General features: G+C 39.5%; 1 long non-coding RNA gene across 1 annotated transcript; it reads left to right on the top strand.

Annotated features, from left to right (window-relative positions):
• The first annotated feature begins 1,100 nt into the window (after positions 1 to 1,100).
• Positions 1,101 to 19,921, top strand: LOC128637974 (uncharacterized). Its single transcript, XR_008399023.1, has 3 exons — positions 1,101 to 1,155; positions 7,304 to 7,400; positions 19,199 to 19,921. It is a non-coding gene; the product is annotated as an uncharacterized LOC128637974 (long non-coding RNA).
• Positions 19,922 to 26,621: the final 6,700 nt, after the last annotated feature.

Raw genomic sequence — 26,621 nt, 5'->3', positions numbered from 1 at the left:
TTTCACAGCTAGAGGGCATTATTTCACCTGTGTCATAAAGATAACATTGTGCTCACGCCCATGGAGTTACTTGTGAGAGGACACTGATTGGCTAAAATGCAGGTCTGTCAAAAGAACTGAAATAAGGGCACAGTCTGCAGAGGCTTAGATACAAGGTAATCACAGAGGTAAAATGTGTATTAATAAAACCGTGTTGTATATACAAAACTGGGGAATGGGTAATAAAGGGATTATCAGTGTCCACGAGGCACGAATTAAAAAATGATGGTTTAAGATCTATTTGGGCTTAAAACAATTATCAAAAAAGACTACCAGTTTAATTTAAAGGACGTTATTGAAAAGCAGAGTAAGTTTATCAATATGGTAATTTTAACAACTCAGAACTTGATCTTAAAAGAATGGAGATCTAAAAAAGTCCCAAGATTAAAATAATAAATCTACTGCAAAAGCAGATGAGGATTGAACAGTTTGAAAAATGTTAAAAAATAAATCCTTTTCTTCTTCTGTTGCTTAATAAAATAAAACTGAAAAAAAAAGAGAAATTATATTCACAAGTGCATATTACATTTTCACTTTCAAAAGTAACCCCTGAAATACTTTCATGGCCACTCCTAAACCTTCAGCTTCCTCTCTGTCTTTCATCTGCGGTCATGCAGCCAATAAGAAGCATCGAACATCAGTCCTCCCACGCGGTAATTCTGCACTGAGGAGCCAGGCAGGCAGATTGCGCTGGGAGCATGGTTAAAGTAAATGGAATGGCGCTGGTAGTACACTTCTGATTGGCTACTAGCCACAGTTGTACACAGCTAGTAATTGGTGTCTACGCACATATGCTGTATGTGATTGGCCCACTGTCAGTGCACTGCTGAGGATCTGCAGTGTATTGCTGCTCTGGTCTGATATGTGAGGGTTAAACACAGAGTTATATGTAAGTAACAGAATTCTCTAACACACAAGTATATTCTTATTACACCTCTGCCCATTTCTTTCTGTTAAAGAGAATGCAAATAAAACAGGAAACACTTTCCTGGGCACAGAGGAGTCAAACGACAGATGTTTTATCTAGGAAGTGGGAGGAGAAAGTAAAAAAGAAACTTTATAACATCCTCTGCATTCAGACACTGCTCTTGGTAGTTACTGGCAGCAGAAACTCAGGTACAGCTAATACAAAGTGTGACTCTATATACAGCTCTGTGTGACTATATACAGCTCTATGTATCCTGTGTGACTCTATATACAGCTCTGTGTATCCTGTGTGACTATATACAGCTCTGTGTGACTATATACAGCTCTGTGTGACTCTATATACAGCTATGTGTGACTCTATATACAGCTCTGTGTGACTATATACAGCTATGTGTGACTATATACAGCTCTGTGTGACTCTATATACAGCTCTGTGTGACTATATACAGCTCTGTGTGACTCTATATACAGCTCTGTGTGACTCTATATACTGCTCTGTGTGACTATATATACAGCTCTGTGTGACTCTATATACTGCTCTTTGTGACTCAATATACAGCTCTGTGTGACTCTATATACTGCTCTTTGTGACTCAATATACAGCTCTGTGTGACTCTATATACAGCTCTGTGTGACTCTATATACAGCTCTGTGTGACTCAATATACAGCTCTGTGTGACTCTATATACAGCTATGTGTGACTCAATATACAGCTCTGTGTGACTCTATATACAACTCTGTGTGACTCTATATACAGCTATGTGTGACTCAATATACAGCTCTGTGTGACTCTATATACAGCTATGTGTGACTCAATATACAGCTCTGTGTGACTCAATATACAGCTCTGTGTGACTCTATATACAGCTCTGTGTGACTCTATATACAACTCTGTGTGACTCTATATACAGCTATGTGTGACTATATACAGCTCTGACTCTATATACAGCTATGTGTGACTCAATATACAGCTATGTGTGACTCAATATACTGCTCTTTGTGACTCAATATACAGCTCTGTGTGACTCTATATACAGCTCTGTGTGACTCTATATACAGCTCTGTGTGACTATATACAGCTCTGTGTGACTCTATATACAGCTATGTGTGACTCAATATACAGCTCTGTGTGACTCTATATACAACTCTGTGTGACTCTATATACAGCTATGTGTGACTCAATATACAGCTCTGTGTGACTCTATATACAGCTATGTGTGACTCAATATACAGCTCTGTGTGACTCTATATACAACTCTGTGTGACTCTATATACAGCTATGTGTGACTATATACAGCTATGTGTGACTCAATATACAGCTCTGTGTGACTCTATATACAGCTCTGTGTGACTATATACATCTCTGTGTGACTATATACAGCTATGTGTGACTCAATATACAGCTCTGTGTGACTCTATATACAACTCTGTGTGACTCAATATACAGCTCTGTGTGACTCTATATACAGCTATGTGTGACTCAATATACAGCTCTGTGTGACTCTATATACAGCTATGTGTGACTCAATATACAGCTCTGTGTGACTCTATATACAACTCTGTGTGACTCTATATACAGCTATGTGTGACTCAATATACAGCTCTGTGTGACTCTATATACAGCTCTGTGTGACTCTATATACAGCTATGTGTGACTCAATATACAGCTCTGTGTGACTCTATATACAACTCTGTGTGACTCTATATACAGCTCTGTGTGACTCTATATACAACTCTGTGTGACTCTATATACAGCTCTGTGTGACTCAATATACAGCTCTGTGTGACTCTATACCCAGCTCTGTGTATCCTGTACGACTATATACAGCTCTGTGTGACTTTATATACAGCTCTATATCCTGTGTGACTATATACAGCTCTATGTATCCTGTGTGACTATATATACAGCTCTATGTACCCTGTGTGACTTTGTATACAGCTCTGTGTGACTTTATATACAGCTATGTATCCTGTGTGACGATATATACAGCTCTATGTATCCTGTGTGACGATATATACAGCTCTATGTATCCTGTGTGACAATATATACAGCTCTATGTATCCTGTGTGACGATATATACAGCTCTATGTATCCTGTGTGACGATATATACAGCTCTATGTATCCTGTGTGACTATATATACAGCTCTATGTATCCTGTGTGACTATATACAGCTCTATGTATCCTGTGTGACTATATATACAGCTCTATGTATCCTGTGTGACTATATACAGCTCTATGTATCCTGTGTGACTATATACAGCTCTGTGTATCCTGTGTGACTATATACAGCTCTATGTATCCTGTGTGACTTTATATACAGCTCTATGTATCCTGTGTGACTATATACAGCTCTGTGTATCCTGTGTGACGATATATCTGTGTGACTATATACAGATCTGTTTATCCTATATCTGTGTGACTATATACAGATCTGCGTGACTATATACAGCTCTGCGTATACTGTGTAACTCTATATACAGCTCTATGTATCCTGTGTGACTATATATACAGCTCTATGTATCCTGTGTGACTATATACAGATCTGTGTGACTATATACAGCTCTGTGTATCCTGTGTGACTCTATATACAACTCTGTGTATCCTGTGTGACTATATACAGCTCTGTGTATCCTGTGTGACTATATACAGATCTGTGTGACTATATACAGCTCTGTGTATCCTGTGTGACTCTATATACAGCTCTATGTATCCTGTGTGACTATATATACAGCTCTATGTATCCTGTGTGACTATATACAGATCTGTGTGACTATATACAGATCTGTTTATCCTATATCTGTGTGACTATATACAGATCTGCGTGACTATATACAGCTCTGCGTATACTGTGTAACTCTATATACAGCTCTATGTATCCTGTGTGACTATATATACAGCTCTATGTATCCTGTGTGACTATATACAGATCTGTGTGACTATATACAGCTCTGTGTATCCTGTGTGACTCTATATACAACTCTGTGTATCCTGTGTGACTATATACAGCTCTGTGTATCCTGTGTGACTATATACAGATCTGTGTGACTATATACAGCTCTGTGTATCCTGTGTGACTCTATATACAGCTCTATGTATCCTGTGTGACTATATATACAGCTCTATGTATCCTGTGTGACTATATACAGATCTGTGTGACTATATACAGATCTGTTTATCCTATATCTGTGTGACTATATACAACAGCTCTGCTTATACTGTGTCTGGTAACATTCTCTGTGTGTTTATTAATAATTCTATGTATACAATTCAATAATACTCCAGCTATGCTATAATAATTCCTATAGACTATGTAATAATGTAAGATATAGCTTGTCACATTTACAGCATGCAGCAGTGTATGTGTAATGATTGTTACACGTTTGTAAAACTTGCAGGACTAGATATTTGCTTTCACTTTTAAAGGGATAGTTCACCCAAAAACTTTCTCCCCTTTAAATTATTCCCAATGATCCTTTTTACCTGCTAGAGTGTATTAAATTGGTTGCAAGTAGCTCCTTTACTCATATTTCAGCATCTGAAATAGTTGATTTAGCTTGTGGTTTCCCAACCTATACTGAAAGTTTTGATACTGGCGTATACGCTATTGACAAGCCTAAGTAAACACAGCCAGCAGAAGAGATTACACCCTCAGTGGGGGGCATGATAGTTAAGTAATAACATTATAATTTTCCATTGTTCTCTCTATGTATGGAGCTTTGGTGTTCCAGACAAAAAATAAGATAAGGAAGCAAGTCTGTGTACATAAAAGTGATAACATAATGAGATCTGATATTACCTGAAGCTCAACCCATTGTAATAGGCTGGGGTTTCAAAGCACAAAACCAGCTACTTCAGATACACAAATAAACCCGAAAATGCAATTTCTCAAATATTTTATACTCTGCAGTTGGTATAACAAGTCATTTAAAATACATTTATGGAAAAACAAATTTACAGTGTACTGTCCCTTTAATTCACACAAAGTTCTCACATTTATCTAGTAGTAATTATTAACAGAAGCTTAGTACATAATACTAAATAGTGCACTCTCCAGGTTCACCAGCTGTTCTATTCACTAAAGTGAACTCACTCTCTGTTCTTTAGTGAATTAGCTGCACTTGCGGATGCTGGTGAGGTAGGTAAAACTGAGGACACCCTAAGATCCTTATACTACGAAGTGTGATTTTCCTGTTTCATCTTTAGTTTTATGGCAACAATAACATTGATGGGAAACTGTGCTGGGTATTTTCATCCAAGGTTAAGAAAACTCACTGATTTCCAGCCTTGAGCTCTAATTGTGCTGCTCCAATATTTACATTGTGATAAATCTATAAACAAGTTAAAATCTGAAAAGGAAGATTTCAATGAAACTTTTTACTCAGCATTAGTTTGTGTTGTGATTTTCAGACAGCGAAACCCCAGAAAAGATTTTATTTTCAAGCAGAAAAAATAAATCTCTCAAACTTATGATGAATTAAACACATAACATAATATTTAATAGCGTGCAATAACAATACATAGAGCAGGATTTATCAAAGCAATTCTCGGTTACAAGCCTCTTCATACGTCAGCAATGACAATTCCGACATCCTCCAATCACGGCTTCCCCCCCCCGGGGTAATTATTGCCTGAGGCAATGCCGTGATTGGAGGAAGCCGGTTTCGTCATTGCTGGGTAAGTAAACCAGGAAGAAGCAGGCGGGGCATCGTTTCAGAACGGTGATCCGGCGTTTCAGAAGAACAAGGTAAGTATTTTTAAAATACGGTGCTATGTCAATTTTCATAAATGAAAGTGCCCCTGTTTTTAATAGTTTTTTTTAAAAACGGGGCACTTTCACATGAAAATTGACCTTCACTTTAAAACATCATCTATAAACATTGTAACCCATTTTTCTAGGACATTATTATTAACTGCGCAATAAAAATGAAATTATATGTGCATCAATATGTTTTTTTAATTTTTAAGTTGTGCACTGCAGTGTGCTTTCACTGACCACCCGGCTAAAATGTTAGCCAATATTAAGCTAAAATTAGCTAGATAAAAATGTTCAATTTTTATTGCACAAATTATCATTAAATACATTTATGTTAAATTATGTAATTAATTTGTGCTTTGGTGAGTAAAAAAATAATATATTAGAAAATATTACACTACTGTATATATTTATTTCAGGGCAGTACAGCCAATCAGCCCACTAAGAAACAGCTACACACACCCTGCATCTCTGTGCTAGCAGGTGTGTAACTGTAGAGACAGGCTGATTTGTACTACACATTATTAAAGGGACAGTCTAGTCAAAAATAAACTTTCATGATTTAGATAGGGCGTGTAATTTTAAACAACTTTCCTATTTACTTTTATCATAAAATTTGCTTTGTTCTTTTGGTATTCTTAGTTGAAAGCTAAACCTAGGTAGGCTCATATGCTCATTTCTAAGCCATTGAAGGCCGCCTCTTATCTGAATGCATTTTGAAAAAAATTCACAACAAGAGGGCATTCATGTGTGCTATATACTGTAGATAACATTGTGCTCATGCCCATGGAGTTACCTAGGAGTCATCATTGATTGGATAAAATGCAAGTCTGTCAAAAGAAGTGAGATAAGGAGCAGTCTGCAGAGGCTTAGCTACAAGGTAATCACAGAGGTAAAAAGTATATTAATATAACTGTGTTAGTTATGCAAAACTGGGGCATGGGTTATCAAGGGATTATTTATCTTTTTAAAAAATACAAATTGTTGTGTAGACTGTCCCTTTAAAGGGACACTGAACCCAAATTTTTTTCTTTTGTGATTTAGATAGAGCATGCAATTTTAAGCAACTTTCTAATTTACTCCTTTTATCAAATTTTCTTCATTCTCTTGGTATCTTTATTTGAAATGCAAGAATGTAAGTTTAGATGCCGGCCCATTTTTGGCGAACAACCTGGGTTGTTCTTGCTGATTGGTGGATAAATTAATCCATCAATAAAAAAGTGCTGTCCAGAGTTCTGAACCAAAAAAAGCTTAGATGCCTTCTTTTTCAAATAAATATAGCAAGAGAACGAAGAAAATTGATAATAAGAGTAAATTAGAAAGTTTCTTAAAATTGCATGCTCTATCTGAATCAGGGTTCAGTGTCCCTTTAAGCATTTTATATGACCATCTGATAATATTTTAACAGAATTCCTGTTTTTATTGGTTATGGACTGGTTTGTTATACTGTCTAGGTCAGCCTAGAGGCTCGGTCTGGTTGTACCATATACTCTCTGTCTCGCACATGTACTTTATTGGATGTGAGGTTCATCCAGATGTTCTCTGTCATCATATTAACATTGTGCCCTCTTCTACCCCCAGTCATTCCCTTCTCCGTATTCGGCACCAGACTGCTTCTCAGGATATTATCCTCCCGGCACAAGTTACATCAAGCTCCCAACTGAGGCACGTTAGTGAGGTAGGTAGCCATATAGTGTGTGACTGAGCGCATGTTCTGCACAGGATGTTTGTATTTGATTAATGTATTTAACACTGAAGAGCCAGACAGGAAATTGAGGAGCTGTATACATCATTTTTAGGAGCCAGGAAAGCAACGGCAGTTCTACAATATATGATTTGGGGGTATAAAAAGCTTACCACAAAACAAAATCCCAAGTGAGCATGGGATACAGGTCATCTTCTGCTACCTAATCCTACCAGTTTTTCAAATCCATCTCTACCCCTCTGCCTAATCTGTGAAATATACTGGGCATGTGAATCAGACCAGACCTGTATACATTATATTATTATTATTTATTTGTTAAATTCAATAAGTGTGGGTAGTTACATGAGTAGGGCTAACAATGACATTGCTTCATGGTAATTATGGATACATAAGACAGACAAAACAAAACAGGTTGAAAGTTGGAGTAACATAAGGTGAGGTGTAGCTGGTCTTCACAATTTGATTGATTGAAGGTTGAGACACTGTTTAGGCAAGTTGGATTGCACAGTTTTTCAACTGTGCGAAAAAGCTGGTCTGGTCTATTTTTTGCTTTTGCGATTTCTCGAGAGAGGAAATATGACTTTTTCTGTGTGGATAACTTTTGATAAGCATTTGTGTGTTCTACTAGTTTAAGTTTATTCTCCACTGTTCCTCCATCTTCGTTCAAGAGCACACCCTCTCTTTTGCTTCTCTCTGATGGTACTGTCAAATCACGGAGCCTTATAATGAGTGGTAAGGGACCTAGTGCATATTGGGGAAATGGAGTCCAGGGCATTTTTCAAATTGGTATTGTAGTGTTGTACCAGAGAGTTGACATCATCACAGCTGTTTAACATATAGGTAAACTCAAGCTTAGACATGAGTATCTGAGGGGTCACACCTTTTACTAGTCATCTCTACAGAAGAATGGGGTGTATAAGTGACTAGTTATAGAGAAATTAATAGAATGGTGGTCAGACCACATGACTTGGTCTATTATTAGGTTTGAGATTTTTACCCGAGGGGTTAATACAAGGTCTAGTGTGTGGGTAACAGAAGGGACAGCTTAGGAAAGATCCAGTGAGTGCATCATGGAAAGAAGGTCTTATCCAAACTGTGAAGATTTATCATCCCCCCATGCATTGGAATTCCTCGGTATAAGCCAACTGATTGATGTGTTCTAAAACTTATGCAGATTCCAGCTCTATTGATTCATGCAAGAATTACTTTCCATCTCCAGGAGGGCGATAGATCGGGAGAATTTTAATGCCTGTTGCATTCCTGGCAGTCACACATTCAAATGATTTTTTTTGCCCAACTGAAAAGAGTCTGAGGTTTAAGCTTGTTTTAAAAAAGATTGACACATTGATACACCTCCCCCCTTTTCTTTTCTGCATTGGACAGTGGGTTGTTTAATAATTTGGTGGTGCTGCTGCTTCCAGAATTAGGCTTGCATTTCCATCAAGCCAGGTTGCTGTAATGAATCCTAGGTCTGCTGATTTAGGGGTAGATTACGAGTGGCGCACTAACAGTTGCGCACAAGCAAAAAAAGGGGTTTATCATGGCTGTTTGCACGCGTCGGGTTCTTCGCTTGTATTACAAGTAATTATTATAGTTATTCTTTATTTATAAACTGTTGGGTAAGTGAAGTTAATTTGTTAATGAGTCGGGTGATAAGCTTCCCTGAACAAAAAGGTCTTTAGGGAACGTTTAAAGGAGGAGAGTTTAGGGGAAAGTCTGACAGCTCAAGGAAGTGTGTTCCAGAGGGTTGGTGCCGCACGAGAGAAGTCCTGTAGTCTAGCATGAGAGGAGGTGAGGGTAGAGGATGCAAGAAGCAGGTCATTGTTGGATCTTAGGGGGCGGGCTGGAGTATATTTGTTGATGAGTGAGGACAGGTAGGGTGGGACAGCATTGGTGAGGGCTTTGTAGGTCAGGATGAGAATTTTGAATTTAATTCTGCTGTGAATGGGGAGCCAGTGAAGGGACTCACAGAGAGGTGCAGCAGAAACAGAGCGTCGAGAGAGGTAGATTAGCCTTGCAGATGCATTTAGGATGGATTGAATGGGAGAGAGGCGGGAGAGAGGGATGCCAGATAGTAAGTTATTACAGTAGTCAAGTCGGGAAATTACCAGGGAGTGGATTAGCTGTTTAGTAGTTTCGGCACTCAGAAATGGACACATTTTGGAGATATTGTGTAGGTGGTTGCGGCAGGGTGAAGAGAGCATTTGGATGTGGGGAATGAAGGACAGATTTGAGTCAAGTGTGACTCCGAGGCAGCGGACAAGGGGTGATGGGGAGATAGTGGTGCCGCCAACAGTGATGGAAAAATTAGAAACTGGAGTAGAGTTAGAGGGGGGGATTAGAAGTAGTTCGGTCTTGGACATGTTTATTTTTACGTGGTGAGAGGCCATCCAGGAGGAAATGCTAGATAAGCAGTCGCTGATGTGAAAATTGACAGGAGAGAGTACAGGGGTGGAAAGGTAGATCTGGGTATCATCAGCATAGAGGTGATAGTTGAAGCCATAGCTGTTGATGATTTTACCCAGTGAAGAAGTGTAAATAGAGAAGAGTAGAGGACCCAGGACAGAGCCTTGAGGTACTCCAACAGACAGAGGCAATGGAGAGGAGGAGTCATCAGCAAAAGAGACGGAGAAGGATTTGTTAGATAGATAAGAGTGAATCTAGGAGAGGGCAGTGTCACAGAACCCAAGAGAGCTGAGAGTCCGTAGGAGAAGGGGATGGTCAACAGTGTCAAAAGCAGCAGAGAGTTCAAGTAAGATGAGTATATAGTAGTAGCCTTTGTTTTTAGCAGAAAGGAGGTCGTTAGTAACCATGGTGAGGGCAGTCTCAGTTGAGTGTTGGGGACGGAAGCCAGATTGCAGGGGGTCGAGCAATGAGTTGGAGGACAGGAACTGGGTTAGGCGATCAAAAGCTAGTTTTTCAAGGATTTTTTAAGCTAGCGGGAGCAATGATATGGGGCGGTAGTTTGCAGGAGAGTTAGGGTCAAGGGAGGGTTTTGTGAGGATGGGGGTGACCTTTGAATGTTTGAAGGAGGCAGGGAATGAGCCGGTAGGAAGGGATAGGTTGAATATATGAGTAAGAGCCGGAGTGAGGGTGGGAGACAGAGAAGGTATTAGATGTGAAGGAATAGGTTCAAGTGGGCAGGTAGTGAGATGTGAGGAAGACAATAGGGAAGCCACTTCACTCTCAGTGGTTGGGAGGAGGGTGCAGAGAGTGGCAGAGGGGGTGGCTGGGAGCAAAGTTGGAAGATTGCAGGCTTGTGTTGGGATGTTTCTTTGGATGGTAAGTGTTTTATTGAAAAAGTTGTCAGCCAGGTCTTGAGCACTGAATGCAGATGAGGGGGGTGGTGCAGGTGGGTAGAGGAGAGATTTGAAAATGGAGAAGTATTTTAGGGTTTGAGAAATTAGTGGATATAAGAGAAGAGAAGTAGGTTTGCTTAGCTAGGGGAAGGGCAGAGGTGTAAGAGTGAAGAATGAACTTATAGTGCATGAAATCGGGTTCAGAGCGGAATTTCCTCCAGGCACGTTCAGCAGTGTGGGAGCATTTTTGCAGGTGGCGTGTTTGCTGGAAGTGCCAGGGTTGGAGCTGTCGACGTGGGACTTTGCGAAGTTGGAGTGGAGCGAGAGCGTCAAGTGCAGAGGAGAGGGTATTATTATAGTGGGTTATAGCAAGGTCAGGGTAGGATATCGTGGAAGTGTGGGGGAGGCGTATTTGAATAAGGTTGGAGAGTTGGGGAGGGTCTACAGTGTGCAGATTTCTACAGGTGCGAGGGGGAGAAGTAGGTTTAGTCTGTATATTAAGATTAAAGGTGAGCAGATGGTGGTCTGAGATGGGAAATGGGCAACAGGCAACATCAGAGAGAGAGCAGAGATAGGAGAATATCAGATCAATAGAGTATCCATCACGATGGGTAGGGAATAGGGTGGATTGTGAGAGGCCGAAGGAGTTAGTGAGTGAGAGAAGTTTAGAGGTAGCAGGGGCAGATGGGTTGTCAATGGGGATGTTGAAGTCCCCTAGGATTAGAGCAGGTGTATTTGTAGAGAGAAAGTAAGGAAGCCAGGCAGCAAAGTTGTCAAGGAATTGGAAGGTTGGTCCAGAGGGGCGATAGATAACTGCCACTCTGAGAGAGAGGCGGGAGAACAGGCGAATGCAGTGGACTTCAAAGGAAGAAAAGGAGAGAAATGGAAATCAAGATAGGTACTGATAGGAGCAGGAGGGGGAGAGTAAGATGCCAACACCGCCACCATGTCTTTCACCTGGCCTAGGTGTGTGGCTAAAGTGGAAACCACTGTGTGTGAGAGCAGCAATGGAAGCAGTGTCAGATGAAGATAGCCAGGTTTCAGTAATTGCTAAAAGGTTGAAAGCATTGGAAACAAACAGGTCGTGGACAGTTGTAAGTTTGTTACAGAAGGAGCAAGCAATCCAGAGGGCACAAGAGAAAGGAGGGAATAGGCGCTGTGGGTTAATGTAGGTGAGATTGTTGGTATTGCGTGACCTAGAGTTTTTGCAGTGGGAGACAGAGCGAGAGTGTAAAAGTGTGGTGACTGCTGCAGGGCCAGGGTTAGGAGAGACATCACCAGCAGCAAGCAGTAGTAGCAGTGAGAGTGACAGAAGGTGAGAGTGAGACTTGTAGGAGCGCGTATGACTAGACACAGGAGAGTTAGAGGGGGAAGTGTTTCTAGGGCAACAGAGTAGTTCATGAGAGGACAGCATAGGGGATGAGAGAAGGGAGGGTGAGATATGGATAGTGTGGGGATTGTTGTTATTTTTGAGTTTTAGGAGAAGGGCAAACAGAGTGAGCAGAAAAGACATAGAGAGCATTGTGTAGAAGTTTAGTTATTTAGTTTACCTGTTAGTGGGACTGCAGTTTCCACCTCCAGTTTCTAACCCCAGTGAGTAACTCTGCCACTTGTAACAGAGCCACTTAGAATCAGAGAGCCACTGCTCAAATGAGCCTTAGGCCTGCTGTATGTAAATGCTATCACTTGAGTGCAATTGAAGGTAACGCTTGTCGGGTTAGTGCGACATGAGAGCTCTGGTTAACTGTTTTGTGAAATACATTACATAGTACAGTTACACTCATAATAACACCATCTACTAAAAATTATTTAAAAAAAATATTGCACAAAAAAGTTATAAGGGCTAAAAAATATGAGGTTGCAGGTGTTAGAAAAAAAAAGGCAGTCAAAGAGCTTTACCATAGAGATACATACATGTCTACAGATGTATGTGTATATATGTATTTATAGACGTTTATACTCTTACAAACACATATATATATAGACACACACACACACACACATATATATAGACACACACACACACACATATATATAGACACACACACACACATATATATATATATATATATATATATACAGTATATATATATATATATATATATATATATATATATATATATATATATATATATATGCATTGAAGCCCTTTGCAGTTAAGTAGGTAAAACCATGAAAAAAAACATATTTATGCAATATCGACTAATCGGATAAAACCAAATATTTTTTTCCTATATTTAAAATAAAAATCTACATACTGAGTGTTATAAATATAAACTTCAGACTAAAACTTTACATTAACACAACTGTTGGTCCAATTTTTTTAAGCAGCAGAACAAATTTTTATAATTAAGCATAATAAAACCACAAACTGTTTGAAAAGAGGTAGAACAAGTAATAGGTAGACTACCACTGTTTATAACATTCTGTTAGTCACTCTTTCAGAAACTTTGCATTGAATTGCAAACATGTCAACATGTCCACATGCTCCTGGCTGAGGCTGGCTTGCTATTTTTGCCTGCAGCAAAGAAGAGGCACTCAGATGGTGTTTAGGTGCCTAAGATACATAAGTTGGGTTTTGCTAATTTCACCAAAGTGGGCTATTTATCTTTGTTAGCTCTCTACCAATGCAAGGGGCCTCTTAACATAGTAAGCCTGGTCTTCATTCTGACATAAAATATCTTGAATATCTATATGCAATGGTAAACAACCAGCTATAAGGTTAGGGTAAAAAATATTTAGTCCACTCTTTTTTGTACATATTACAATTAATTAAAAATATAAAAAAACAAAAAAATGGCAAAAGGGCTAAAGACTATATCTCAGTAACAGGACACAGCCTTAATCATTTATCTATAGAGTACATATAATCAGCAATACCAAGCAATCTGCTAAAATTTGTGCAAATAGTGACATAAATTCATATAACAAATGCCATCAATCTAGGGCTAGGTGTAAATAACAAGCTCAGCACTATATCATGCAAAGCACAGTCCCAAATCACCTGATTTTATATAAACAATACAAATGATGACTCCTATTTTATTTCTGGGTTGCACATAAGACAGGAGTAGTTGTAAACTTAAAAAGAAACTTATAGTGTCCTGAAAAAGTGAAAAGTAAAATGTCTGTAGACATCCTTTAGGCTAAGGACATAACCATAAATCACAATACCAAGTGCAGGAGCTCAGCGGAGTGAAGCAGTTGGTGCTGTGCACCGAGCAACTAATTGCAAACCAACTAATCGATTATGAGATTCGTTGACAACTATTTCCATAATCGATTATTATCGATTATGCCGATTAGTTGTTGCAGCTCTATTCATATTTAATAGAGTGTTATACTGTGTATGTACTGTAAATATTTCACATTTCAATATTCTGTACATAAATATACCTATATATATATACCAAAAAACATCATATATATATATATATATATATATATATATATATATATATATATATATACAGAAATATGTATTTATGAATACATAGAACATATTCTTCTATGTGAAGAACATAAGAATGTGAAAAAGTCATATTTTAATGTTGGGTTAGCGCACTTGAGAATATGGGATCGGGTTAGCACACGAGTAGGGTGTTTTTTTCCTTCATTGACTGCTATGAAGGAATAGGTTATTGTGTGCACAATATTGTGAGTATGGCTTTTTAAACGCTTGACACGCACAGAATGCTTACTTCTAGTGGGAGCGTTAAATAGCGCTCCACTTGTAATCTGGTCCTTAATAAGGTCATAGGTAATGGCAGTTTTAATTTGTATACATCTTGCATTACATTGTACAGTAAAGGGACAGTCTAGTCAAAATTAAACTTTCATGGTTCAAATAGAGCATGCAACTTTCCAAATTTACTTTTATCATCCAGTTTGCTTTGTTCTCTTGGTATTCTTACACGGTCTAAAATATTAAACGTACAAAGAAAGACTCTATGAGGCCGAATTATCAAAGGTCTTGCGGACCTGATCCGACAGTGCGGATCAGGTCCGCCAGACCTCGCTGAATGCGGAGAGCAATACGCTCTCCATATTCAGCATTGCACCAGCAACTCACAAGAACTGCTGGTGCAACGCCGCCCCCTGCAGACTCAGGGCCAATGGGCCGCCAGCAGGGGGTGTCAATCAACCCGATCGTACTCGATCGGGTTGAATTGCGTCGATTCCTGTTCGCCTGCTCAGAGCAGACGGACAGGGTTAAAGACCGCTGCTTCATAACTGCTGTTTCTGGCGAGTCTGAAGACTCGCCAGAAACACAGGCCCTCATGCTCCATTCGGAGATGGTAAATGGGCGTCTATGAACTAAATATGTATAGTTTCAATCAACCCGATTGTGTTTGATCGGGTTGATTTCTGTACGCTGCGTCAGAGCAGTCGGACAGGTTATGGAAGACCGCTGCTTCATAACTTCAGTTTCCCGCGAGCCTGAAGACTCACCAGAAACACGGGCATCAAGCTCCAGAGCTTGATAAATATGCCCCAAAGACTGAAAGGAATTAAAAAATGCCTGGGACATGTATAAGGCTATCCTAAGAAAAAAATAACATGTAATATGGGTAGACTTGATGGGCCTTTTTGGTTCTTATCTATCGTCAAATTCTGTGTTTCGGTTTCTTTGTTAAAAACTAAACATAGGTAAGCTCATATGCTAATTTCTAAGCCCTTGAAGGCTGCCTCTTGGATTTTGACAGACGTTCACAGCTAGGTAGTGCTACTTCATGTGTGCCATATAGATGACATTGTGCCGACTCCCGTGGAGTGATTTATGAGTCAGCAATTGAATGACTAAACTGAACTTCTTTCAAAAGAATTGAAATAAGGAGCAGTCTGTAGAGGCTTAGATACAAGGCAATCACAGAGCTAAAAGTGTATTAATATAACAGTGTTGGTTATGCAAAACTGGGGAATGGGTAATAAAGGGATTATCTATCTGTTTAAACAATACAAATTCTGGAGTAGAATGTCCCTTTAATGCAGTAATCCAGGGGGTGAGAATGTTTGTTATTTGTAATTTGTGTTGAATCTTTGATGGTGGGTTAGGATAAATTACCATGTTAACTTTTGCATATGGAACCAAACCTAAATGCCTTTTTTTTTAACCAATGTAAGTGTTAATAATTTTCTCTCTGTCCTCCTCTGTAGTCCTAAAATTCTTTAAAATGGATATTTGGTAATAGTCTGAAATGTGCACACAAGCTACAAGGGGTGTAGGAATACATTTTCCTTTGAGGCTCTGAGTGAGATGTGAAATCGTTAGCTAGACTGAGGTGAGAGAATTCTTTGAGTTGTAAATTCCAGAAATACAGTGTGATAAGAATACATGGGTGTGCCCTGTGCAAAGCAAGACAAATTCAGACTATTACATTAGTAGTGTAGATTGTTCCAGGAGGGGAACTTTCACTCCATGTTTCACACTTCTGAATGCAGAAAATGGGCAGTACTGTGTTAACCAGCGTATTTAAAGATAATAAAAATTATTTTGTACGAAAATAACAAAAGTGATGTACACTATGTAAATAGTGGATACAATTGCAAGCTCTTATGACACAGCTTGCAATTGTATCCACTATTAGTTATTAAAAGACTATTAAAGGGATACTAAACCCAATTTTTTTATTTCATGATTCGGATAGAGCATGCCGTTTTAAGCAACTTACTCCTATTATCAAATTTTCTTCATTCTTTTGGTATCTTTATTTGAAAAGCAGGAATGAAAGCTTAGGAACTGGCCCATTGTAGGTCCAGCACCTGGGTAACGCTTGCTGATTGGTGGCTAAACGTTGCCACCAATCAGCAAGGGCTATCCAGGGTGCTGATCCACAAATGGTCCGGGCCGTAATCTTACATTCCTGCCTTTTCAAATAAAGATACCAAGAGAACGAAGAAAAATTGCCTGCTCTATCTGAATCATGAAATAAATCATTTGGGTTTAATATCCCTTTAAACTTGACATTTCAACAACACAAAAAATGTTTGATTATTGCAAGTGAAACATTATTGCAGTATATATTCATTATTTATTTTGCAGCCTTTTGTTGTAAAATACATACAAAGAGAGAAGCGCTCTACCAGGAACGAACAACAGCTCAGTAGCTTGTTCTATGGCGAGTCACCACCTAGGAGCAGCCTCTTTTAGTCCAGTTGTGCTTTCCAAAGAGGAAAACTTTTTTAAAATATATCAGTCTGATCCCGCCAAGTAAGGTCAGTCCAGCCCCAAAATACCAGGCAATTCTCCTCTGAACAAGGAACATGACAACCCCAGATGATCATTTCGGTATTCTGGGCCTCGTCAGTGAAGTGCAGCCATATATATTTTAGAGGAGGATTGCATGGTATTTTGGGACTGGACTGACCTATATAGGCGGGATCAGACTGATATACTTCAGGATAGTTCTTTGTAAGTGCAACTGGGCAAAAAGAGTCTGTTCCTTAGTGGCCAGGGAAATCAGTGAAAAGAATAAACATAAAACAATATACTTCTATGACAAAATAAAGCTGCAGTTTTTATTGTAAAATTATTCTTATATATGAAGGCTTGTAATCATGTAGTTTATAACTTGTGTTTAGTGTCCCTTTAAAGGTATCACCTGTACAATACTTTTGTTATTTTCTTACAAAATGATTTTTATTATCTTTGAAAACACTTCTAAATGAATTGATCATACATAGTAAAACAAGTGAATTTGTTAAAAAAAAGCAAAACAATTAAATGCTTATTTTATTCTACCATAAAAACTTATGGTAATTTTAGTTTAATAAAATAAAAAAAAGTAAAATATTAATTAATCAAACGTATAGGCATAAAAATTGACTTTGTAGTAACTACACTGCGCTTATTTCCCTTGACATCCTATTATTAAAGTGAAGGTCCATTTTGATGAATTAGTGCCCGGTTTTTAATAAACCTATTAAAAACAAGGGCACTTTAATTCATCAAAATTGACATTTCACTGTTTTCTTCAAAAACTTACCTTTTAATCCCGAATGCCGCTCCAGCGATTCCCCCGGCCGTCGGATGCTTTTGCAGACATCAGAAATGACGAATCAGACTTCCTCCAATCACAGCTTCCCCCGGGGGAATCTTGGCCTGATGCAACGCTGTGATTGGAGGAAGCCGGATTCGTCATTTTGGACCCGTGAAGACGGCTTGCGACGGGTGGAGGAAGTGCTGGAGCGTCTGCCAGGATTAAAAGGTACGGTTTGAAGAAAACAAGTGAAATGTAAATTTTGATGAATTAAAGTGCCCTTGTTTTTAATAGGCTTATTAAAAACCAGGCACTAATTCATCAAAATGGACCTTAACTTTAAAGATATTTAAATTAATTAATGATGCACTGACATCACATCTCTACAAGTACTACCAAATAAAAAGCGAACAATATTTTTTTTATGCTTAAAGGGACAGTCTAGGCCAAAATAAACTTTCATGATTCAGATAGAGCATGCAATTTTAAACAGTTTTCCAATTTACTTTTATGACCAATTTTGCTTTGTTCTCTTGGTATTCTTAGTTGAAAGCTTAACCTAGGAGGTTCATATGCTAATTTCTTAGACCTTGAAGGCCACCTCTTTTCAGAATGCATTTTAACAGTTTTTCACCACTAGAGGGTGTTAGTTCACATATTTCATATAGATAACACTGTGCTCGTGCACGTGAAGTTATCTGGGAGCAGGTACTGATTGGCTAGACTGCAAGTCTGTCAAAAGAACTGAAATAAAGGGGCAGTTTGCAGAGGCTTAGATACAAGATAATCACAGAGGTTAAAAGTATAGTATTATAACTGTGTTGGTTATGCAAAACTGGGGAATGGGTAATAAAGGGATTATCTATCTTTTAAAACAATAAAAATTGTGGTGTAGACTGTCCCTTTAAGAGGATCTTTAACCACTTAATATACTTGACATATTATCCTTTCTAAAAGTGAACTGCTTCATATAATTATTTTTGTTTATAACTGATAAATCATATGAAAAGATGGTGTCTTCTTATCTCCACTGTAAAACTGTCACAACAATTTATTTATATTTACATAAAATGCACAATTTTGAAAATATTCCAATGACCCTCCCTTTCCCCTGGAAATGTATGTACTGTCTTGTCTAGAAAGCTTTAGAAAAGTATTACCTTATCTACCAATGCACTAAATAAAGCTAACGCAAAAAGTATATTTACAAAGGGAGCAGCACCAGAACAAGGGGTTATGATCTCACGTTGAAGGGAAGAAGTCCAAGAGTAATTTTGGGAAGCGCTTCTTCACTGAAAGGGTGGTTGATTCCTAGAACTTCTACTGCATGATTAAGGGCTTACAAATTGGTGTTTATTTAACATTTAATAACCACACAGAATACACAGCCGTATTCTGGATGAAAATATTTACTGTAAATAGTAATTATTTTGTGTGAAGTACAGAGAATATATTTTGTATTTTGTGTAATGAGTGTGTGCATCTATTCTAGGACAATGGCTTCTGTATACTGCCAGGAATCTCTATGGGAGGAGGAGTCTTTGCCAAACTTTTGTGAAAGGTTACTTAAAAGCAACGATCAACCGCTGGATGGGAAAATCTACACTATGTACCACGGCACAAATGCGCCCGCTGCTGCACAAATTATCATTTATGGGTTTAAGCAATCGGCTGATGGCATGTTAGGGAGAGGTGTCTATGTCAGCAGGGATATAAATAAAGCTGAATGTTACCCTGTTGAGGACAAAAGTAATCAAGTTATTTTAAAGGTCAGAGTTAATGTAGGTAAGGTGAAAAAGATAGATTATCAGCATCACCTCTTGCAGAAGACTTGGCACAACCATGGCTACGATACAGCTTGGGTACCTGCGTTTAATACCATGGTTAAAAGTGGACGAGAGGAGGATTGTGTCTGGGATCCCAACAGAATCAAAGTGGTAGACGTGGTAAAAGCCCCCCCAATGTATAAAGAGTATTTTGAAGGTCTAGTTGAGCTGAACATAAAGTAGAATATAGTAGTGTGAGATTTAGTTATGCTGTATTTTATTCAGTGTCATGTATAAAGATACTGTGCTTAGAAGTTAGTTTTCTTGGCTTAGTAGACACAGTGTTTTTATGAATCTATTGTATATATATATACCATGTTTATGTTTAGTTCCTGATTTTTCTAATGTTAGTTTGTTTAAAGAAATAAATATTGTGATATTCAAACTTCTATCTGTCCGTTTCTCTTGATATGTTAATAAAATTAAATTGGGTAGTTTTCAAGTGTGTGCAGCCAGAGCTTAAACAGACAGTAAACATTTTGATATTGTAACATATATTTAATTATGTGCAGTAAAAACTTTACAATATATATATATTTATAGAAAATGAAATTAACGGTTAGCGCTGCAAGGCATAAAGAGAAAAACCATAGAAGGACATACACAATATATGCATAAATCACAGAATATAAAAATAGGAAGTTCAATTAAATTTTTTTTATAAAAAAATGTCCATAAACACTTTGCCTAGACTGGGAACAGGTTCAGTTGTCAGCATAGGCTTGTAATTGAAGAAATTCTGAACGATTTTTGTAAATAGTTTTATTTTAGTATTTACTAATATCCAAGCAGGTCAGAGAAAGAAACAATCTGTTTAGGAAGGGCCCCTTACAACTGCAAGCAGATCTAGGCAAAGCAACTCATACACCTGTGAAGTTTCACTATTTCCTGAGGAGAGGAGGTCGGAAAGTTTCTTATTGTAGATACTTCAAGAGCTATAGAGGACTCACATCAGAAATCAGTGGTTTGCCAAAACAGCTGGATTTGATGGTGATTACGTCATTACTTACCTCATATGGATTGAGGCTTCCTCAAGTAAGTGTACATCCTTGGGGGAACCGTATTTGAAGATTTCCTGGGATTATTTGAAATATTTTTCACATTGCTCCCGGCTCACTATTTTACCTATGTGTTTATGGACATTTTTTTATTAATTTTTTTTAATTGAACTTCCTAACTATTTTTATATTCTGTGATTTATGCATATATTGTGTATGTCCTTCTATGGTTTTTTCTCTTTATGCCTTGCAGCGCTAACCGTTTATTTCATTTTCTATCTTTATCTTTAGAAGGGGGAAAAAAGGGAGTCTCCCTTTGCATTTTGGCATAGCAGCAGCTACTGGCATACATAGAATTAATATTCTATTTCTAATTCTACAAATAAGGGATTATATTATATTGTCCCTATCTGGAGCGCTTATAGACCCTTAGCTACTGGGATTCTGTCCCAGGATTCTACTTGTTTATCATATATATATATATATATATATTTTATTGTAAAATTGGGTTCCCATAATGTGTTTCCAAAAACTTGTTATACCAACTGCTGAATATAAAATGTATGGGAAATTGTGACTATTTTTATGTATGAAATAGCCATTTTTGCTCCTTGATATCACAACCTATTTAAATGGACTGAACTAAAAGGGAAAGCAGACATCCTTATTATATTTTACTCACTATACACAAATGCATCCTTATCTCTGTATGTGTGCACATAAACCAATACTTAGAGTAAAAAAAAATTAACTTTTTAAGAACTTATTTCTTTCTACCTTCACTGGGAGTGGGATTTCATCTGAACCTTGTTTGTATATCTTTTCTATAACAAATACTTCAGTACTGACATTTTCAATATAGGTAGCGATACAACAGGCAGAAATAGATATTTCAGATGACAAAATGAAGTTAAATGAGCTATTTATAAACAATATACTCCACCAGGTAAAATGGATCATTAAAGGGATACTAAACTCAAACTTTTTCTATAATGATTCATATAGAGAATGCTTAGGAGCCTGCTCATTTTAGGTTTAGCACCCTGGATAGCGCTGGCTTATTGCTGCCTACATTTAACCACCAATCAGTAAGCACAACCCAGGGGCTGAGCCAAAAATGGACCGGCTCCTAAGCTTTACTTTCCTTCTTTTCAAAAAAAGATAGCAAGAGAACAAATAAAAATTGATAATAGGAGTAAATTAGAAAGTTGCTTAAAATTGCTGCTCTATCTGAATCATGAAAGAAAAAAAAGATCTGTGTTTAGTGTCCCTTTAAGAGCACATTAAAGGAGTTTACATTTTACAGCAGACTGTCCCTTTGAACCATAGTTGTAAAAAATGACATGCTCTAATTCGTTAGACTATCGACCCTGCTCTACTGTGTGCTTAACCCCTTCACTAATGTGTGCTTAACTCCTGCATTACTGTGTGCTTAACCCCTGCACTACTGTGTGCTTAACCCCTGCACTGCTGTGTGCTTAACCCCTGCACTACTGTGTGCTTAACTCCTGCGCCATTGTTTGCTTAACTCCTGCACTACTGTCTGCTTAACCCCTGCACTACTGTGTGCTTAACTCCACTACTGTGTGCTTAACCCCTGCACTACTGTGTGCTTAACTCCTGCACTACTGTATGCTTAACTCCTGCACTACTGTGTGCTTAAGCCCCGCACTGCTGTGTGCTTAACTCCTGTATTACTGTGTGCTTAAGCCCCGCACTACTGTGTGCTTAAGTCCTGCACTACTGTTTGCTTAAGCCCTGCACTACTGTGTGCTTAACTCCTGCACTACTGTGTGATTAAGCCCCGCACTGCTCCATTGCGCCATTGTGTGCTTAACTCCTGCAGTACTGTGTTCTTATCCCCTGCACTACTGTGATCTTAACCCCAGCACTACTGTGTGCTTAACCCTGGCACTACTGTGTGCGTAACTCCTGCACTACTGTGTGCTTAACTTTTGCACTACTGTGTGCTTAACTCCTGCACTACTGTGTGCTTAACCCCTGCACTACTGTGTGGTTAACTCCACTACTCTGTGCTTAACCCCTGTACTACTGTGTGCTTAACTCCACTACTGTGTGCTTAACTCCTGCACTACTGTGTGCTTATCCCCTGCACTACTGTGTGTTTATCCCCTGCACTACTGTGTGCTTAACTCCTGCACTGCTGTGTGCTTAACCCCTGCACTACTGTGTGATTAACCCCTGCACTACTGTGTGCTTAACTCCACTACTGTGTGCTTAACTCCTGTATTACTGTTTGCTTAACCCCACTACTGTGTGCTTAACTCCTGCATTACTGTGTGCTTAACTCCTGCACTATTGTGTGCTTAACTCCTGCACTACTGTTTGCTTAACTCTTGCACTACTGTGTGCCTAACTTCTGCACTACTGTGTGCTTAACTCCTGCACTACTGTGTGCCTAACCCCTGCACTATTTTGCCCTTAACCCATGCACTACTATGTGCTTAACCCCTGCACTACTGTGCGCTTAACTCCACTACTGTGTGCTTAACTCCTGTATTACTGTGTGCTTAACTCCACTACTGTGTGCTTAACTCCACTACTGTGTGCTTAACTCCTGCATTACTGTGTGCTTAACTCCTGCACTATTGTGTGCTTAACTCCTGCACTACTGTGTGCTTAACTTCTGCACTACTGTGTGCTTAACTCCTGCACTACTGTGTGCCTAACCCCTGCACTATTTTGCGCTTAACCCATGCACTACTATGTGCTTAACCCCTGCACTACTGTGCGCTTAACTCTTGCACTACTGTGCGCTTAACCCCTGCACTATTTTGCACTTAACCCCTGCACTATTTTGCGCTTAACCCATGCACTACTATGTGCTTAACCCCTGCACTACTGTGCGCTTAACTCCACTACTGTGTGCTTAACTCCTGTATTACTGTGTGCTTAACTCCACTACTGTGTGCTTAACTCCACTACTGTGTGCTTAACTCCTGCATTACTGTGTGCCTAACCCCTGCACTATTTTGCGCTTAACCCATGCACTACTATGTGCTTAACCCCTGCACTACTGTGCGCTTAACTCTTGCACTACTGTGCGCTTAACCCCTGCACTATTTTGCGCTTAACCCCTGCACTATTTTGCGCTTAACCCCATGCACTACTGTGTTCTTAAACCCTGCACTACTGTGTGCTTAACCCCTGCACTACTGTGTGCTTAAATCCTACACTACTGTGTGCTTAACCCTTGCACTACTGTGTGTTAACCCTTGCACTACTGTATGTTTAACCCCTGCACTATTGTGTGCATAACTCGTGCACTACTGTGCGCTTAACCCCTGCACTATTGTGCGCTTAACCCCTGCACTATTGTGCGCTTAACCCCTGCACTACTGGGTGTTTAACCTCTGCACTACTGTGTGCTTAACCTCTGCACTACTGTGTGCTTAACCTCTGCACTACTGTGTGCTTAACTCCTGCACTACTGTGGGCTTAACCCCTGCATTACTGTGTGCTTAACCCCTGCACTTCTTTAGGCTTAACTCCTGCACTACTGTGTGCTTAACCCCTGCACTACTGTCTGCTTAACCCCTGCATTACTGTGTGCTTAACCCCTGCACTACTTTAGGCTTATCCCCTGCACTACTATGTGCTTATCCCCCACACTACTGTGTGCTTATCCCCTGCACTACTGTGTGCTTAACTCCTGCACTACTGTGTGCTTAACTCCTGCACTACTGTGTGCTTATCCCCTGCACTACTGTGTGCTTAACTCCTGTACTACTGTGTGCTTAACCCCTGCACTACTTTAGGCTTAATTCCTACGCTACTGTGTACTTTACCCCTGCACTTCAGTGTGCTTAACTCCTGCACTACTGTGTGCTTAGCCCCTGCACTTCTGTGTGCTTAACTCCTGCACTACTGTGTGCGTATCCCCTGCACTACTGTGTGCTTAACCCTTCACTATTGTGTGCTTAACCCCTGCACTACTTTAGGCTTATCCCCTGCACTACTATGTGCTTATCCCCCACACTACTGTGTGCTTATCCCCTGCACTACTGTGTGCTTAACTCCTGCACTACTGTGTGCTTAACTCCTGCACTACTGTGTGCTAATTCCCTGCACTACTGTGTGCTTAACTCCTGCATTACTGTGTGCTTAACCCCTGCACTACTTTAGGCTTAATTCCTACACTACTGTATCTTTTACCCCTGCACTTCAGTGTGCTTAACTCCTGCACTACTGTGTGCTTATCCCCTGCACTACTGTGTGCTTATCCCCTGCACTACTGTGTACTTAACCCCTGCAATTCAATGTGCTTAACCCCTGCACTACTGTGTGCTTAACCCCTTCACTACTGTGTGCTTATCCCCTGCACTACTGTGTGCTTATCCCCTGCACTACTGTGTACTTAACCCCTGCAATTCAATGTGCTTAACCTCTGCACTACTGTGCGCTTAAACCCTTCACTACTGTGTGCTTAACCCCTGCACTACTGTGTGCTTAAAGGGACAGTAAAGTCATAATGAGACATTCATGATTTAGAGAGATCGTATAATTTTAAACAACTTTCTAATTTACTTCTATTATTTAATTTGCTTCCTTCTCTTGTTATCCTTTGCTGAACGATTTATCTAGGCAAGCTCAGGAGCAGCAAAGAACCTAGGTTCTAGCTGCGGATTGGTGGCTGCATATATATAGTGAGTGTCACTGGCTCACCCATTTTTTTCAGTTTGAAACCAGTAGTGCATTGCTGCTCCTTCAACAAATGATACCAAGAGAATGAAGGCAATTTGATAATAGAAGTAAACTGGAAAGTTGTTTAAAATTTAAATGTTCTACCTAAATCACGAAAGAAAATTTTGGGGTTTCATGTCCCTTTAATTTCTACACTACGGTGTACTTAACCCCTACACTACTGTGTGCTTAACCCCTGCACTACTGTGTGCTTAATTCCTAAACTACTGTGTGCTTAACCCCTGCACTACTGTGTGCTTAACTCCTGCACTACTGTGTGGTTAACCCCTGCACTACTGTGTGCTTAACCCCTGTTCTACTGTATGCTTAACCCCTGTACTACTGTGTTCTTAACCCCTGCACTACTTTAGGCTTAACTCCTACACGACTGTGTACTTTACCCCTGCACTACTGTGCGCTTAACCCCTGCACTACTGTGTGCTTAATTCCTACACTACTGTGTGCTTAACCCCTGCACTACTGTGTGCTTAACCCCTGCACTACTGTGTGCTTAACCCCTGCACTACTGTGTGGTTAACCCCTGCACTACTGTGTGCTTAACCCCTGTACTACTGTGTGCTTAACCCCTGCACTACTTTAGGCTTAATTCCTACTCTACTGTGTACTTTACCCCTGCACTTCAGTGTGCTTAACTCCTGCACTACTGTGCGCTTAGCCCCTGCACTACTGTGTGCTTAACTCCTGCACTACTGTGTGCTTATCCCCTGCACTACTGTGTGCTTAACCCTTCACTATTGTGTGATTATCCCCTGCACTACTGTGTGCTTAACTCCACTACTGTGTGCTTAACCCCTGCACTACTTTAGGCTTAATTCCTATACTACTGTATCTTTTACCCCTGCACTTCAGTGTGCTTAACTCCTGCACTACTGTGTTCTTATCCCCTGCACTACTGTGTGCTTAACTCCTACACTACCGTGTACTTAACCCCTGCACGAGTGTGCTTAACACCTGCTCTACTGTGTGCTTAACTCCTACACTACTGTGTACTTAACCCTTGCACTACTGTGTGCTTAACCCCTGTACTACTGTGTGCTTAACCCCTGCACTACTTTAGGCTTAATTCCTACGCTACTGTGTACTTTACCCCTGCACTTCAGTGTGCTTAACGCCTGCACTACTGTGTGCTTAGCCCCTGCACTACTGTGTGCTTAACTCCTGCACTACTGTGTGCTTAACTCCTGCACTACTGTGTGCTTATCCCCTGCACTACTGTGTGCTTAACCCTTCACTATTGTGTGATTATCCCCTGCACTACTGTGTGCTAATCCCCTGCACTACTGTGTGCTTAACTCCTACACTACTGTGTGCTTAACCCCTGCACTACTTTAGGCTTAATTCCTACACTACTGTATCTTTTACCCCT

Source organism: Bombina bombina, chromosome 8 (assembly GCF_027579735.1).
Source record: "Bombina bombina isolate aBomBom1 chromosome 8, aBomBom1.pri, whole genome shotgun sequence".
NCBI lineage: Eukaryota > Metazoa > Chordata > Amphibia > Anura > Bombinatoridae > Bombina > Bombina bombina.
Note: the sequence above shows the minus strand (reverse complement) of the source record. Positions and strands in the feature narration are given on the sequence as shown.